Source organism: Diabrotica virgifera, chromosome 7 (genome assembly GCF_917563875.1).
Source record: "Diabrotica virgifera virgifera chromosome 7, PGI_DIABVI_V3a".
Taxonomy (NCBI): Eukaryota; Metazoa; Arthropoda; class Insecta; order Coleoptera; family Chrysomelidae; genus Diabrotica; species Diabrotica virgifera.
The window spans coordinates 89932714-89952253 of NC_065449.1; the positions used below are offsets into that span (position 1 = coordinate 89932714).

General features: G+C 32.1%; 1 protein-coding gene and 1 long non-coding RNA gene across 2 annotated transcripts in view; both read left to right on the forward strand.

The window, feature by feature from the left end:
• LOC126887744 (alpha-tocopherol transfer protein-like) overlaps positions 1-19540 on the forward strand; it is a 50547-nt gene that overhangs the window by 14024 nt on the left and 16983 nt on the right. The window lies entirely within an intron of this gene.
• Positions 3693-7318, forward strand: LOC126887745 (uncharacterized). Its single transcript, XR_007699182.1, has 3 exons — positions 3693-4148; positions 4713-4870; positions 7144-7318. It is a non-coding gene; the product is annotated as an uncharacterized LOC126887745 (long non-coding RNA).

Here is a 19540-nt window from a genome sequence, read left to right on the forward strand (position 1 = left end):
CCAAAATGACACAAAATCTAGGCATCGGATAAAAAATTTATTTGAAGAAAGTGTATTTTTTTGTTTTTCTTAATGGCGGCACAGGCTCGTTTTTTTAATATTGTATTTAATTACAGAGTAATTTCCACATATTAATATATTTTTCAAATTGGGCTCTGTACCGCCGTTCTTTATTATATTACGAATACGTTTGCCAAATATCTCGAAAAAATATTCAAAATTACAGCCGCAATCTTGGAACCCGTTTTAGCTACCTGTTGATCGCTACTGTTTCCTCTTAAGTAATGATACGGAATTTAATTATCCGAAAGTACATAGTCCTATTTTAATAAATATTATTGTAAGTTTGTAAATAATAAATAATGTGTTTCATAAGTATTTTTTTATTATTTAATTCTCTTAAAGAAAACAAAAACAATTAAGGTAGGGGAGACCGGGGTTGGTTGTCATATGGGGTACGTTGACATTGTGCATTTAAATTACGCGCCGTTCACAGTAAAACATACTGCGTCGGCCTGTGGATGCACAAACCGTTTGCGCTTATGTTACCATACTTTCAGTCAAAATTGTAACGTTATTCTGTGAATATAGTGCTGATTTGTGATTTTACATTTGGTGAGTAATTTTTTGTTGTCGTACACTTTTTTTAATACAATCTAGTAGAAACATTTAAGTTATTTTGTATGATGATGGTGTGAAAGTATATTGATAACTCTTTAATCTGACGTAAACAAATTTATAGTTTATGAATTCGTAAACACGTGTTAGCCATTTTAGTTGAAAAACCGTCATCGGGGTTGGTTGGCATTTTATGAATGGGGCAGGTTGTCACGTTGTGCCAACCTGTCCCGTATGTCACTAGGAAATCGATTGATTTTAACAAAAGTATTATCTAATTATATTATTTAATTATTTGCAGATGTAACCATTCGAACCGATAAAAGAAAAACAGAGCGAGGAAAAACACCTGCTGACGTTATGGAAAGAGCTAAACGTGCTCATATTTCCAGCAACAATTTACTAATAAACTTAAGACCATTTCTTAAAGCTGGCGACAGAAAAACAAATACCAAAGGAGAAAGAAAAAGACGTTCTACTGCAATTCTCACAGACACAACAATCAAAAAAGCTTTAGAAGAGGAAAAAGGTAGCACAGGAGAAGAAGGCAGTAGTTACTGCTATAAAAGAGAAAAGAATCGCAAGAAACTCTGCTTACACTTCAACCAAAACGACGTTTGATAATGCCAAAAAAGATTTATTCAAGAGAAAAATAAAGAAGAAGCGTCCATTAACAGTATCTTCAAATGAAGACTCAGACCAGGATAATGCTTTCTATCTAGTTTGCATTGAGCCACATTCCAATAGTCGCCCTGGAGAACAATGGATTGAATGCATCGAATGCAACTTTACACCACACTTCAAATGCACTGATGGCAATATTGTACCATATAGATGTCAAAACTGCGATTGTGATAAATATCAACAGTATTTCTAAATACAGATTTCTAATTATTTTATTAATTTAAAAAAATTAAAGTTGTCTGAATTTATACCTTCTTATTAAATATATTTACCTATACTTTTTCGGCTTGTATTATTTTATATACCTACTTATTATTGATTACTGTTCTTTTGCATTTTTTTCAAGTGTAGTTATGTTTTATACCTATATGCCAACCTACCCCAAGGGCTATGACAATTTGCCCCAATCACGGGGTAAATTGACATAGGTTGTAGAGCTACTCTTATTATTTTATTTGAGTATGTTGGAATACATCTAGAGATCTAGAAAAAAAAAGGAATATTTAAGTAATGTTCACTTTATCTTACGGTAATGCGCACCTTTCAAAACAAGTAATACTAATCTCAAAAAAATGTAATAGGCGAATCTATGACAACCAACCCCGGTCTCCCCTACTCTAAGATTTTTTCAAAATGACTTCCTTTATTTTTTTTTAAATTACGTTGCACGGAATCACGGTTCTTAGACATTACAACGCTTGCCTAGATCGACTAACCAATGAACATTAAGGGTGCCATTACGTCACGAGAGTGTACTCTCATTTGAATCGTAATATGATGCCAAATACCCAAGTAGGTGGAGGCCAATAAACTAAAGAAGAAGAAAAAAAGAATCGTAATATAATTTTTTTCGAATCCTGAGAAAACCAAGTATTTTAGAAAAATTTAAACGCAGGATGAAAGATCACATTATTACCGAGGGCGGAAAGCCCCTTAGAATAAACAAGCAGTTTCTATTGAATGAAATATTTGAAATTAAATATCACACTTCTCTTTTATTTTCAGCCCTGTAACTTATTAAAATAAACATTATAGAAGTTTTCAGGGACTTTCGGCCCTCGGTAATAATGTAGTCTTTCATTCTGAGTTTAAATTTTTCAAAAATATTTATTAGTTTTCTCAGGATTCGAAAAAAATGAATACAATTAAAACACATTGAGAATTTTGACATGCGTCAAAATTTTGCACATGCCCCGCTAACTCTAATAAAAAACATGTAATCGTATTTATTTTCCTTCCGTTTAGTCAGAGGCGCTGATGTCGGCATTGTGATTGGTGGAACATGACTTTTGACAAATCCTGCGCTATCTGTGAATCTGTGTTCGTGTTCGTTCGTTCGTTGTCGTTTCGTTCACTTATTTTATATGGTCGGTTATGTGATGTGTTTGGTGTTTGTGTTTAGTTTGTGTCACCATAAAAAGCTGATATTCAGTCGTGTTTTTTGATATTTTTGTTATTTCATAATCGAGTACCTTTTTAAAGGTAAGTTTTTCTGATTGTAGGTACTGTTTATCCAACAGTTTTAAAATACACATTTTATTTCGCGTTTTGTTGTTGGGTCTAATAGCCGATCAGCTGTTGTGTGCAGCCGATAAATTCAACAAGTAAACATATATTTAATCGAAATTAAATACTCATATTTCTATGTAAAATGTCACATTATTGTATAAATAAATAATTAAGAAACAAAAGTTGTTTGTGTTTTACCTTTATTTTCCACTTAAATAAAATATTAAATATTGGAAGTACCGTATGGAGGCTATGGTGTACCTAGCGTGAAGGCTAGATAACGCTACCCTTCCTATCCAATCAACAGCAAGAACGTTTAAAATTTCACACCTATCATGTCGAAGCTACAGACCACTTATGTGGAGGCCAGATTTGTAGTATCCTTCCAATTTTCCAGGTGCTGAAATACGTGACATATTTTTTGAAGGGTAAGATCGCATTCTACCAAATCACACAACACTTTTTTCTATGATTTTGCATTAACTCAATGTAAAATTCTAAACTGTTGAATTCCAGCTTCCCTAATTATTTTACATCAAAAGACATTAGAAACTATTTGTAGAGGATTGCAATCTGTATTGAAAACAACTGTTAAAATTGGTCTAGGTAATTAAACATATTCCAAAATTTTGTAAATATATAATACATTTTAGTTTTCAGCCCAAACTTAGGCCACACGCAATGCAATAATGTTCACATTTTTGAACTGTCAATATTTTTATTTTATCATCTATTGTTTAAAGACAATACAGTTGATAAGATACCCTCAGTTGCGGAGAAAGTATTAATAATAAAGATTTTTTATTCAGTCAATGGTGTGAGCACTGTCAGTTAAATAGTAACGTGTGGCCCAACTTTTACACGCATATACCCTAACAACACACAACATTCCAGGAATGTACTATCAAAGTTCTATCAATATTTGAATGTCCTGGACATTTAGGGAACATTCGGTGAACATCTGATTAAATTATTCCTGGAATGTTACCATAAGACATTCTGTGAACATACTACCAATGTTCCTATATGTTCATTTTCAAATTCACGGCGCATGTATTTGTGCATGGTGCTTAGAGAGGGCATCACGTGACTAAAAACGACCAATGACCTCACTTCGGACTTCGGCGCTTCAGCCATCTTGGCTTGGCATGCATCTTGGCCTTGGCCACCTTGCCGTGCGTGATCGTTGTTTGTTTTTATTTGTGCTTTTTAAGAATATTTTTTTAATTCGGATACTTTTATAATAACTTTAATAGTATTATTAACATAGTGCATACAATCAGTTGGAGTAGCAGAAGCAATGTAGATAAAAAATCTGCAGGAATAACGTTTCAAAGGTTAGTATTTATGCAAATATGTAAACAAAGGCATGCCCCTATTTCAGAAAATATCCATTTATTATTTTAATAATTGCGAATAAACCACAAACTTGCTTATTCCTAAGTAAGATAGTAAATAGAGATAATAACAAACGGATTATTTGTAAAATTAAAATTTTTTTTGCGTTTTTGCTAATGTATGCGTTTATAAACAGGATTGTAGACCACACATTATAATAGTACCAACTAATGAATACACAGTATGAATAGTATAGTCGGTTCGCTAAACTTAGTCTCTGGCTAGACACAACTGGCTAGTGATTTTAGTAAATAATTTTGACAATTTGGTAAAATGTACAAAAAAATAATAACTAAATAGTTAGTAATTTTGGCAAAATTGGCCAAAAACAAAAAAATTACCTACAAAAATCACTAGCCAGTTGTGTCTAGGGAAACGACTATACTAATAAACAATTTCTAAGCTGCTTTTTATAATATTTTGTGAGTTCATTAATCATATTTTTTATTTAAAACTAAAATTTGTTAATAATGCTCAGTAATGCATATATTTTGTATTTTTAGCTTTCCAGAAGATCCTGCGAAGAAGGCATGAAGTATTGATCAGATTTGTTAATAGAGCAGTATGTTCAAAACATTTTTTAGAAAAAGATATTGACAGAACTTCACTTTCAACTGTTCGTTTGAGAGACTGTGCTGTTCCAATAGCTTATATCACACAGGTAATATGCTTAACCCAATTAATAATACAATTACAATATACAGTTGGAAAAATTAAAGAATAGGGCTTTTCATTTACAGTCATTTGTTCCGAGCTTCTGTCATATGTTGTATAATCCGTGTTGTATTAATATTATACACAGATTATATATGACAAAAGCTCGAAACAAATGACAATCGATGAAAAGCCCTATAGGGCTTTGTTCATTGTCATTTGTTTCGACCTTCTGTCATGTGTCACATATATTAATATATCTACGTCATACGTCTTTGGTTTGTATCATTGGTTATATCAATAACGTATGACGTAGATATATTAATATTATGTGACACATGACAGAAGCTCGAAACAAATGACTGTGACTGAAAAGCCCTATAACCATGAACGATCACATCAGTCACTTATTTTGTATAGGGCTTTTCATCGATTGTCATTTGTTTCGAGCTTCTGTCATGTGTCACATAATATTAATGTATCTACGTCATACGTCTTTGGTTTGTATCATTGGTATATACCAATAACGTACGACGTAGATATATTAATATTATGTGACACATGACAGAAGCTCGAAACAAATGACTGTGAATGAAAAGCCCTATTTGCTGTCTTTTTCTATAAATCACAAACGTTTGTTATAGAAAAAGATCATCATCATCACCATCATTGGCTCGACAGCCCTTTCTGGGCTGGGTCTTGGCCTGTTCCAGGATTCTTCTCCACTCTGATCTGTTTTGTGCTTTTTTCTCCAGTTTTTTATTTTTAAGGTTTTTATATCATTTCCTATTTGTTCTAAAATAGAAAAAGATAGCAAATACAAAATAAGTGATTGATGTGATCGTTCATGGGTATAGTGCTTTTCATTCACAGTCATTTTTTTCGAGCTTTTGTCATGTGTCACATAATATTAATATATCTACGACATACATTATTGGTATATACAATAATACAAACCAAAGACATATGACGTAGATATATTAATATTATGTGACACATGACAGAAGCTCGAAACAAATGACTGAATGAAAAACCCTATAACCATGAACGATCACATCAATCACTCATTTTGTATAGGGCTTTTCATTCACAGTCATTTGTTTCGAGCTTCTGTCATGTGTCACACAATATTACTATATCTACGTTATAAGTTATTGGCATATACCAATGATACAAACCAAAGACGTATGACGTAGATATATTAATATTATGTGACACATGACAGAAGCTCGAAACAAATGACAGTTGATGAAAAGCCCTATTTGCTGTCTTTTTCTATAAATCACAAACGTTTGTTACCTATAGAAAAAGATCATCATCATCATTGGCTCGACAGCCCTTTCTGGGTCTTGGCCTGTTCCAGGATTCTTCTCCACTCTGATCTGTTTCGTGCTTTTTTTCTCCAGTTTTTTATTTTTAATGTTTTTATATCATTTTCTATTTGTTCTAAAATAGAAAAAGATAGCAAATACAAAATAAGTGATTGATGTGATCGTTCATGGGTATAGGGCTTTTCATTCACAGTCATTTGTTTCGAGCTTTTGTCATGTGTCACATAATATTAATATATCTACGACATACGTTATTGGTATATACAATAATAGATACAAACCAAAGACATATGACGTAGATATATTAATATTATGTGACACATGACAGAAGCTCGAAACAAATGACAATTGATGAAAAGCCCTATTCTTTCATTTTTCCAACTGTAGATACCGTTGTTCTTCATTATCTACATCAGAGATCTAAGTTGACATTGTTGCCCAATTACAAAAAATTTTTGAATTCATTTTAAGTCCAATATATCACATAATTATTGCGAAGTAGATTATACAAGAAAACAGATTAATATTGAATGCAAATAAATAAAAACATCAGAAATAGAAAACAAGAATTAAGTTATAATCTTAAGTTAAAGTAAATAATAAAAACAATTAAATATAATAAAACAAAATACTTATTACTTTGTGAAAAAGCTATTTCTTTGTGGCATTTTTGTAATTATTGTAACTATTTTAATGGGGAAATAAGCCAGAATTTACTTGAAAAAATAACTTTATTATGGTTTCTACTTCCACATCGGACGTCGTTGTCAAAATACAAAATGTTTTATTATTTTCTTTATTAAATATTATTTATTATTTATTTAAATATTATTTAATTTATTATTTATTTTATTATTATTATTATATGCATATTATTACCTGTAAATATTTCTTCTGATTGTTAATTGTAAAGGATAGAAAAATTACCATTTATTTTATTTTCTTTTAGAATCAGCTGAGAGAAGTGGTCTACAAAAAACCAGGAAGGAAATGGAATATGTGGCTATGAAAGGCAAAAGAAAGGTTTACAAAGCAAATGTGACACATTTTTTTATAGGAATATCAGTAAATTACATTAAAAAAATGTATGAAAAGATTTTTTGCAATAAAAATGTTTATATTTATCAAGGATGCATTATTTGGTATGGCCACATATCGTCAGTGATGTGACAATACCTCCTATCTGTTTTTTCATGAGATTTGTAAGATAGACTAAAAACTTGTTTGGGCCACCTCCTGTTTTCATATATTTTTTGACTTGTTTTGCAGTAAATTTAACTATCTATTTACTACAAAACAAGCCAGAACTTACGTATGCAACAGGAGGTGACCTTAAAAAATGTTTTTCGTCTCCTGCAAACCTCATGAAAAAAGATATAGGAGGTATTGTCACAGCACTGACGATATATTTCAGAGAATGTCTAAAAAATATACTGTGAATGTTCAAAGAACGTTCGTAGACATTCATGGAATGTTCCAACAAGACATTTAGTCTAAAAAATATACTGTGAATGTCCAAAGAACATTCATGGAATGTTCCAACATTCATGGAATGTCCCAACAAGACATTCAGTCTAAAAATATACTGTGAATGTCCAAAGAACATTCATGGAATGTTCCAACAAGTCATTCAGTCTAAAACATATACTGTGAATGTCCAAAGAACATTCGTAGACATTCATGGAATGTTCCAACAGAACATTCTAAGAATATTTAAAATGCTGACACAGCACATTCCAGGGACTTTCCAGGGACATTCGTGTGCATTTGGGGACATTCCAGGAATGTTTGGAATGTCCTGTGAGTACATTCTAGGAACATTCATGGAATGTTTTGTGTTATTAGGGTAGTCCAGAAAGGCACTGCGCATCCGCTAGGAAAAATATTCTAATTCAGATTTGTTGCACAATCTTACTCAAAAAGGACTCCTTTTAACAAATTTGCATGTTGCCAGGACCAAAAGGGGGTCAAAAATTTTTTAAACGATTTTTTTTTGTTCTTTTCCTAAAATTATTTTTTTTTGTATGGAAAAAAGTTTTTTTAGGTTTTTTGGATCATTCCAAACAGAAAAGATCTTTAGTGACTTTTCTCTAAAATAGATAGTTTTTGACATATAAGCGATTAAAAATTGAAAAATTGCGAAATCGGCAATATTTAACCCTCAAAAACTATGTGAAAAACTGAAAATTTGAATGTTGCCAAGGTAGGTAGATATTCTTTAAACATCGATTGATGAAATCACGAAGAGTTTTTTGCAATACAATATTCAAATCTCCTTTGTTTTTTAATTGCTAATCAAGCGTGCGCGATACTATTTTCCACCGACAGTATGGTGCAAATGAAAGGAATAAATTCGTTATTTCGTAAACCGGCGAGTTTAAGGAAAAATCCTGAAACAGGTCGATTTTTATTTTTAAGTTATGATACTGTGGCATATATAATTACATATATAATTATGACGACATATATGATTACTAGTGACGTCATCCGTCTGGGCGTGATGACGTAATGGATGATTTTTTTAAATGAGAATAGGGGTCGTGTGCTAGCTCATTTGAAAGGTTCTTCAATTGTCTATTCAGTAATATAAACATTTACATAATTATTTATACAGGGTGTCCAAAAAATTTTTATTAAATTAAATTATTTGACAAAAAAAGAAGTAGAAGGACACCCTGTATAAATAATTATGTAAATGTTTACATTACTGAATAGAGAATTGAAGAACCTTTCAAACGAGCCACCACACAACCCCTATTCTCATTTAAAAAAATCATCGATTACGTCATCACGCCCAAACGGATGACGTCACTAGTATATTATATATGCCACAGGATCATAATTTAAAAATAAAAATCGACCTGTTTCGGGATGTTTCCTTAAACTCGCCGGTTTACGAAATAACGAATTTATTCCTTTCATTTGCACCATACTGTCAGTGGAAAACAGTGTCGCGCACGCTTGATTAGCAATTAAAAAACAAAGGAGTTTTGTTTATATATCTACCTACCTTGGCAACATTCAAATTTTCAGTTTTTCACATAGTTTTTGAGGGTTAAAAATGGCCGATTTTGCAATTTTTCAATTTTTAATCGCTTATGTGTCAAAAACTATCATTTTTAGAGAAAAGTCACTAAAGACCTTAATTTCTGTTTGGAATGATTCAAAAAACCTAAAAAAACTTTTTCCATACAAAAAAAAATAATTTTAGGAAAAAAACAAAAAAATTTTGACCACCTTTTGGTCCTGGCAACATACAAATTTGTTAAAAGGAGTCCTTTTTGAGTAAGATTGTGCAAAAAATCCGAATTAGAATATTTTTCCTAGCGGATGCGCAGTGGATTTCTGGACTAATACCTATTGTGGCAAATGTATCATATTTTTCAAAATTTTGGAATGCATTTAAATCGTAGAACAATTTTAACTTTTGATTTTAATGCAGATTTTAATTCTCTACAAGTACTCTCTCATGACTTTTGATGTAAAATAATTAGGAAAGCAGGAATTCAACAATTTTGAATTTTACATTGAGTTTCCTATGGCCGTTTTTACGATTCACCACCCGGTATAAGATAAAATGTGTACTATTTGTCTTATTATTTCATAATAACACAAATAATACAAATATATACACAATAACACACATTCAATGATCGAAAATCATTTAAAAATATGGGAATGTGTACTCTTGTGACGTGAAGTCAAAAATATAGGTCTCCCCACCACCGTCGGTCAAGGCAACCGTAATAAAGTTTAATAACCGTGGCACTGAATTTAACCTTCAAATATATACCTACAGTCCGTCTAATTTACTTATCGTTGCACGTCATTATCTACGTAAGAGATCTAAGTTGACCTTGTTGCCCAATTACAAAAAATTCTTGAATTCATTTTAAATCAAATACATCACACAATTTTTGCGGAAGTGGATTATACAGCAAAACAAATTAATATTCAATATAAATAAATAAAAACTTTAGAAATAGAGAACAAGAATTAAGTTATAATCTTACGTTAAAGTACATAATAAAAACAGTAAATATAATGAAACAAATACTTATTATAAAGAATATAAACAAATATGAAGTGTCATCACCGCAACTGTCAAATAAATGTTACCAATTTATGCCAAAATATCACCTTCGTTCGATTATAGTTACAGTGTATTCCGAACAAAGGTGCTTCATAAAAATGCTTTATAATCCATTTATACAAATTAAATGAAACATATTATTGTGTATTTCTTTAAGTTAACATGAATAGAAATCTTTAAATATTATTTCTACGCGTATATAATAAAATTATGTCTAGTGGCTGAAATGCCAATGTACTCGGCAAAGTTATTCTAAAAAAGAACACACCTACCGCCTAAATTTTTCTTGTTGGTACCATATGATGTCACGGGCTATGACGCGGATGACGTGCAACGGTAAGTAAATTAGATGGAGTATACGTAACTAATCGCAATGTAAAAAGAGAATTTATTATTTTATTTGGTAATAAGCCACAATTTAAATTTTAAACTAAATTTATTTGACGTTTCGACTTTCACTTCGGAAATCGTTTATCAAATACAAAGCATTAATAAATTAAATTAATTATTAAACAAATGCTTAATTTATTAATGCTTTGCATTTTGATATGGTAAGTCCCAAGTGGAAATCGAAAAGTCAAATAAATTTAATGTCAAACTTAAATTGTGGCATATTCCCAAATAAAATAGTAAATTACAAAATATGCCAAAAGAAAATACTCGTAGCTTCAGAACAATATTAGTGAAAAAATACATAGGTTCATAGATAAAATTAAAATAAATGAATATATACACATATATTTGAGGAAAATAGCATGCTTAAATAAGTGCGAATGCTATTTAGGGGAGAGATATATGGACTTTTACTACTGAAAATTATATTACTCTCTGAAAATTTTAGTTTGACCGAAGTAAAAGTACCGGAAATACAGCATGCTTAATGTCATATCTTCGACTCGCTTTGCAGCAGCTTGAGCGTAGTGAGAAACGTTCAACAGCTGTTCCATTCTCTTTTGTAAATTACTCTGCAATTCAAAAACATATTCCGATGTGCATCACTGTAGGATTTGACAGACAAAAATGAAATTGAAAATAAAAGTTATTAAAACTTTAAACGCTTTTTTTTTAAAGTGATTTTTTCAAAGTCGGTGGTAATTGTAACTTAAAAGCTACTTGACAGATCCACCTGAAATTTTTCATAGATTTTCTTTAGACATTTCGTGAGGTAACTCGGTCGAGATACTTTTTGTCTTAGGTTTATTTTTTGTTTAACAATAAAAAATATGTTGATTTTCACCCTTTTTTACAAAAAAATTTTGATATTTTGACTTCTGGGAGATATAAAAAACACAAAAATCGTTAAACCTAAAAAAACCTCGACAGCGTTACCTCTAGGCTCATGCTAATAAAATATTTTTGAATTTTTTGTTTCACATATGATACAATGAAGTTCTGATGTCTGCCGCAAAATTCATCTTTTTTGGAGGTGACTGTAAAAATTTTGTTACCGCTGGCTTATTTTTAAATATTTAGTCTTGATTTTTTTTTAAATTCTTTGAATTGTACTATATATGTTTATTTAATTTAAGAATGAAATAATTTCACCATAGTTTCAAACAAAAATGTTAATTTCAACCATACCCCTCCCCCTTGAACAAAATTAGTAAAAAGTTAAAAATTCGAAAATTTTAAGTTAAGTTAAGGTAACAAATATTGCGGCCTCGGTAATAGACCAAAAACATTTTGTGACCCTTTCTAAAATAAGTTTTCCCAACCCTGAGGTTGTGCGAAAAGAGTATTAATAAATGGTGAATGATTGAATAACATTAGATATGCAGATGACACCATAGTCTTTGCCGATAATCTGAATGATTTACAGATATTAACAAATCGTATAACAGAAGTCAGCAACAGATACGGACTAGATCTTAACATAAAGAAGACCAAATTTATGACAATTAGTAAAAAACCAATACTAAACGCTAAACTTACAATCAACCAACAGAATATCAAAAGAGTTGAGCAATATACATATCTGGGTACGAATTTAAATCGCCAATGGGACCACTCAACAGAAATTAAACAGCGAGTAATAAAAGCGAAAGCAGCATACGTTATAATCTAAGAGCTAGTGAACCCTCCGACTAACGGTCATCCTTTAAGGCTAGAAATTTGTCTAGTGATAATTCATAGCACACCAAGGTTAAAAACCATGACCTGGCAGGCCTCAGCGGTGCACGTGTATCTACCAGGTGAATCTAAAAGTGCATAGTTTAGGGGTAAAATAAACTTTCTCCTGTAAGGTTTAAATTTAAGTATGTGTTTGAGTAAGTCATTTAGAAGAAATGTGTACAATGACAGGCGATTTTGAAGAGCATAAGACCTTGCCAGGCGAGGGGAAAGATTAGGGGTTTTTCCTAAAATTATTTTTTTTGCATCGAACAAATTTTTTTTAGGTTTTTTGAGTCATTCCAAACAGAAAAGGTCTTTAGTGATTTTTCTCTTAAGTTAATAGTTTTTGTTATATAAGCGATTGAAAATTTTGAAAATTACGAAATCGGCCATTTTTAACCCTAAATCGGACATTTATCTAAAAATTTCAAAGTTGCCAAGGCAGGTAGATATTCTTTAAACATTGATTGATGAAATCTCAAAGAGTTTTTTGCAATACAATATCGGAAACCCCATTGTTTTTTAATTGCTAATCAAGCGGGCGCGACACTGTAGTATAAGTGAGGACGTTTGAGTTGGCATAAATTCATTATCTCGAGAATGGGCAAATTTCAAGAGAAATCCTCCTCAGACAGGTCGATTTCTATTTTTAAATTAGGACTTTTTGGCATATATATAATACTAGTGACGTCATCCATCTGAGCGTGATGACGTAATCGATGATTTTTTTAAATGAGAGTAGGGGTTGTGTGATAGCTCATTTGAAAGTATATTTAATTCTCTATTCAATAATATAAACATTAATATATTTATTTATACAGGGTGTACAAAAAAAATTTCTTCTATTTGTCAAATTTAATCAAAGTTAATTTAATTAAAGAAATTTGTCTCTGTGTTATATTGTCTCGTATAAATAAATAAAACGTGGTATTATAAAAATAATTATTTTTCAAAATAAAATATCAATTTGAAAAACAAAAAGAATTTTCCGCGCCAGGATTTGAACCCCGATCTCCTGAGTGAAAGGTAGGTGCCAAGTAAGCAAGGCTATTAGCTGTTCTGAGTAACGTATATAAATATTTGATATTTAAGTTTTAGCGTTCGTCCATCAACTTTCATGTTTTACCTTTTCTTGTCTAAAATCCCCGGTTTTGGGCCAGCTGACATAATTTGTTAATGAGCTTTGGAACACCTACCTAAATAAAAAGAAACCAGCCATGCTAAAATGCTCCGGTCAAATTTGACACTACCTCCCTGGCTAAGACTTAAACTCTCCGAACAGAGATTAAACTCTCATGCAAAAATCAGACTGCTATTTATCACCAAATGGTCGTTTTAACGAGTGGAACATGTAGAATATGTCAAATGACAGGAATTATGACAGGTGATAAATAGCAGTCTGATTTTTGCATGAGAGTTTAATCTCTAGTTTAAGTCTGTTCTATCGGACAAAATAAATGTGCCGTTTTCGTGGTCTGACCGTTCCAAATTTTTAACCTGTTCCACAATTAAAACTGCCCCTGTTACAGTGTTCCCATATATCAAAGTTTATCAGACTAGACACCCTTAAGCTATTAACAAATTTTCAGCTTGCTATTAATCAACTTTTTTTTTATACGCGGGATCCAGACCTAAAAGGCTTTGGCCACACGGACGATTTTTTACGGCGCGATAATTTACGGCGCCCATTGGTTTGACTATTAAGAATTTTGACGTTTATCATTTTCAGTGACGTTGGCGCATTTGCTGTGTTTAAAAATGGTTTTCATGTTATTCAATCTTTTAGTTTTTTTGTACATTTAATTGTAATTTTTATTTTTGAACATAATTATTAGAACGACTAACTGTTGCTCTGTTATTTGATTACTTCCGGTAATTATTTATTTTTAAGCTAATGAGACAAGTAAAATGTTTTAACCTACAAATTGTCATTAAACTGCATGAGTCTGGCTATAATTCTATCGAACGTAAACCTATTTGGTTATTTTTGAGATTAAATGTTGAACTTTTTGTTTTTGTTTTTGATTTATATGTTACCGTTCTATATTTATCTTTATATTAGTAATAGTCGGTATGATGTTTAAGCTTTTTAATGCTGAGTCCATCGATCTTTCAAAAGCGAAAAAAGATCAATCACTTTATAAAATAACTGTATAAAATTTTCCGTCCACCGGAATAATAGTCATTTCCTATTGACAGTATGTATCAATGGTATTATTACCATCGACGTACGTTTCACTTTGCTTTGATTTAACTTGTTTGCAAGTCAATCATTAGAGAGATATTGCATAGTCACTTTTGCACTTGCTGTATTACAGCACGCGTTATTTTGACAGTAGAGCATGCGCAGATGTGATATTTGGCTTACGCTGCGTTATTGAAAATAGTGCCTGCCGCTATTAGGGGAGCCGTTACGCTGTGCGGTATTCGTTGCGCTATTTTCTTTTCAGGTTATGTTTGTTGTTTTTCTTTCATTTAAACCAAGTTTATTTGTAATGACTTTCTAAAATGAGTACCTCAGACAGTAGCAAACGAATCAGATTTACATCTGATGAAGATTTGTGCTTATTAAAATAAGTTGTAAGTCAAAATCAATCGACTTATTCAGAAAATTGGACGTTAGTTCAGGAAAATATGAAGTGTACAACAGGAAATTTTTTTATTTTAAGAACACTCAAGGATCATTTTTTCTCATGCTCGATATTTGGAAGAGAATTCAAACCTTCCTTCCATTTAAATCAAATTCTTTATTTTTATCATGTAATAGGTGTTTGTTCATCTTCCAGAATGTTATGTGCAAGATGATAAACTAGATGTTCTTATCGTTAGCATTGGCCAAAATGAGAACTTCTAACTAAATCTTGATCCAAAATTGCATACAAATTAGACAAACAACTAATCTTAATCGAGCCGTAAAAATACCGCCACCAAAATGTTGAGCAATATCTGTATTTATGACACGTCTGAGAAATGGCAATTCTGTCAAAATAGCGCGGTGTAAATAGCACAACGTAGGCTGTATTAAATTTGCAATATCTCTATTGTGTTTGTGCAAATATCCGTTGGAATAACAACTGTACTATATGATGTTCAGAAAACACTCCTCGCAGTAATCACAGTATTCGGGTATTCTCACGCATATTTTTTTAAATGAGCAAAGTTGGGTGGAGTAAATCGGTGGAGTAAAGTGGATTTTGAATTAGTCGATTCTACTTATGCAGTTGAAACGTATACCCTTAAAACAGCAACCGTAAATAAATTAGAGGCGATAGAAATGCGGATGAGAAATGGGTGGAAATCAGGGGCGGCTCGTGGTAGTACAAGATGGTGAGGCACACTACACTTGAGGAATATTACAGTAGACTCTCTCTATAACGAACACGGGTATTACGAAGTTCCGCTTATAACGAGGTATGTCCAACATTTGTGTGCTTACCGAGGCCAGTGCTGTAATAAATTCCACCGCCTGTAACTTCCTTCCTATTAATTTATCTGTCGACCGATATTGAATATCGTAGGAAATTTACAATTTGCGATGGCCAAGTTTCATTGTTGAAGTCGATGATCGACACCTAATAAACTATGTAGGAGGCTTTAAAACATTTTAGTAGTGGTGATATGCACTGTTGTAAGTTCCTTTCGTCATATAAATCAAATTTTAAACAGTACTGTTCATACAAATCTTTATTAGCAATCAAGAAGCTACAACTTACAAGTTACATGACGCTAGCCGGAATGGCGTTACGTCGCTGACATCTGTCTGTCGTTGGTCTTCTTCTTTTACATCCTAAACATAATATATTACATAATATTGTTGTCTGATATAACGAGATCCGCTTATAACGAGGTAATTAGTACGCCATTTCAGTTCTCGTTATAGAGGGAGTTTACTGTATTATTACGGTTAGCTTTTCTTTAATAGTCGGAAGGTCGATTTTGTGGCGTCATAACGTCACAAAATGGCACCGTATTTATTTTAAGGCTTGCAAACGATATTAAATAACAATTATTTTATTCGCAAAAGAAAGTCGAAAGTTCTAAGTCTATAACATCGTTCATACTCTTATTAGCTGTTTTTTTAGCTAAAAATAATTAATATGATACCACATATCAAAACAGTGTGAGTCAGATGTTTCGTCCTTTCTTGGTCTTATCAGCGTTGTACAATATCAAAATTTACATTATATACTACATGACAAGAACGGACAACTGATTTCAGTGGCGTAACCAGGGGGTTTTTAGGGGTTATAAGCCCCATACCCTTAACATCCTTCTTAATTCCATACCCCCAGAGACCCATAACCCCTTAGGATCATCCTGGTTACGCTGTTGACTGATTCTTTTATTATCAATCACTTGCCAAAATGAAATTATTTTGCGCAAACAATATACCTTCAAACACGTGATAATTTCATTTGGAACCAATCTTATATTGTAAATGTATTGAATATATAGGAAATAAAAACAAGCAAGTAAGCAAATTACTGTTATATTATAAGATTGATTTTTTATATTAAATAAACTAAGGGTTAAATTTTATTTTTTTGGTTTTTTATATTTTTTATTAAACAGCGTGCTTAAAAGTAAAATTATTATGAAAGAAATCATAATTTCTATTTTTTTTATTAATTTACTTATTTAATTGACATTTGGAAAATGGCATACAGCTAGTCACAGGATGATAACATATTCTAAACATCTAATTATACTAATAGTAAGTAACCAGAGTGTAAGAAGGCCAAGTACACGTAACCAGAACAAACTGCTTTAACAAACTACCTAACTAAAACTGCAAAACCACGCTAGAGGCATATTTTTGCCAGCCTCTGAAAGGATATTTAATCCCGGCTCCAAAAATTATTCTCAGTTTAAATTTTATTGCGGCCGGCCGATCACCGTCGGCTTCGTAATATGCTAGACAAGGACCCATCTGAGGCAGTGCCTCTGCTATATAATTTGAGAAAGTGAGAATGAGACGCATATATACTCCCACGTAGGGTAGGTACCTACCGATGTATTTATGAAGAACGCTTAACTACAAAGATACGGGGTCAGGGCCGTACCTACCTATTTTTATTTTTTATCATAAAAATAAAGTTATTAAGTTTTATAATAAAAATTAAGTTATTTAGCAAGTTTCAAAAAGTTAAATTGTATTTAAATAATTGATGATAAAATAACGAAAATAAAGTTATTTAGCAAATTTCAAACAGTTAAATTGTATTTAAAGAATTGATGATGAAATAACGAAATAACGTAAAGAGTCGATTGATATACCGGTGAGGCACTGCCTCACCTGCCTCATAGGACTAGCCGCCACTGGTGGAAATGGGAATCTTCAAAATTCCATGGACTTAGCACACCTTAACGACAAAATGCTACATAAAATAGGCAAAGAACGAGAACTTTTCAACACAGTGAAAGTTGGAAAAACATCCTACCTACTCTGCAAAACTATAAGTACTAATATGCTCAACTAATAGTGAAAAGAAAAATCAATGGAAAGAGGGGACTAGGAAGGAAAAACTATCGTGGCTACCAAACATCCGACAATGGACAGGTAAATTTTGAACGGCTAATAAGAGCAGCTGAATAGAGATAACAGTTTGCAAATGTAATAACAAACCTTCATTGAGGAGAGGACACTTTAACCCTTAAGCGCCCAACCTTTTTTAGGTTCCATCTACGCCCAAGAGTGGGTTTGTCCACCTAGAAAATAGCTAATATATTTATTGAGAGCTGTTGAAAATAGATTAAACTTAAGAATCTTATGCTTAATAAACACAGCATCTTCTAAAATATTAATATAAACAATTTACAAACCTTACAACAAAATTACAATGTACATCAAAATTAACATACCAGTAATTCAGATTATCCAGCAAGGATACAAATAAATGTCAACTTGGAAAGAACAAAGATGATCTTCAAATCACGAAAGAAGAAATGGATTCCCCCAGAAAACAACGACCTCTATGAAGATATAGAGGACGTATACAAGACTTAGAAAACGAAATAGAAGACATCGAACTAGCAAATAATCTCATAACGGAGGCACTTAAAGAAACCGAAAGGGAGTGCTGCCCGACGGTCGTGACCCATAAAGAAAAGTTAAGCCAAAATACCAAAGAGTTAATAAGTAAAAAGAGACAACTGACGGAAAAATACGACTCCAACTACACAACACTGAAGAAATTAAATAAAGATATCCACCGGTCAATCCGAAAAGACATAAGAGAAAACAATACAAGAGAAATAACTCAAATAATTCAAGAAAACAAAAGTTTAAAAGTTTTGCGACGAAATACGAATAAAATTGGCAACAAAAATATGTACAGAATAAGAAATAAAGACAACAGCATTGCTACGGATAGAGCCGAAATCTTTAAGGTTGTCGAATCGTTTTATTGCGAAATGTATGAGAGCACCAACGCAAGGCAAGATCAGCTCCTGTCCAAAATCACAAACCAGGGATCGGAATTAATGCCAGAAGTAACACCATACGAAGTTATAAAGACACTTTCAGAAATTAAAAATAATAAATCCCCTGGCGATGACGGAGTAGTGATCGAGGCAATCAAACAAGGTGGAAATAAAATTATCCAGGTTTTGGCCAAACTTTTCACCGAATGCATTTACCAAGGAAAAACGCCTTCTCAATGGAACAATGCAGTCATTGTTTTATTCCACAAGAAAGGTAACATAACAGATCTAAAAAACTACCGTCCTATCAGTATGCTATCACACATATATAAACTTTTCACAAAAATTATCAAAAAGAGCCTGGAGGCTAAGTTAGACTTCTATCAGCCTAGAGAACAAGCTGGCTTCAGATCCGAATACAGCACTAACGACCACTTACTGGTAATAAAAAAATTGGAATAAATCCTTTGTAAAAGGTATAAAAATTATTAAAATCCCTAAAGGACTACATCAGAACAAAACGTTTTCGATTTTATTACAAAATCTTCATCAGTGTAAGACAGTCTGGTTGCTAGCTGAGCCACCAAAGAAATATAGGGGTAATAACCCTTAAAATATGAAATTTATGCTTTACAGATGCATATTTACTTAAAATGCCTTGTGATGGGCAAATGGCAAGAGGAATAATGCCCTAAGGTAAGGTATTTAAATTCCCAAC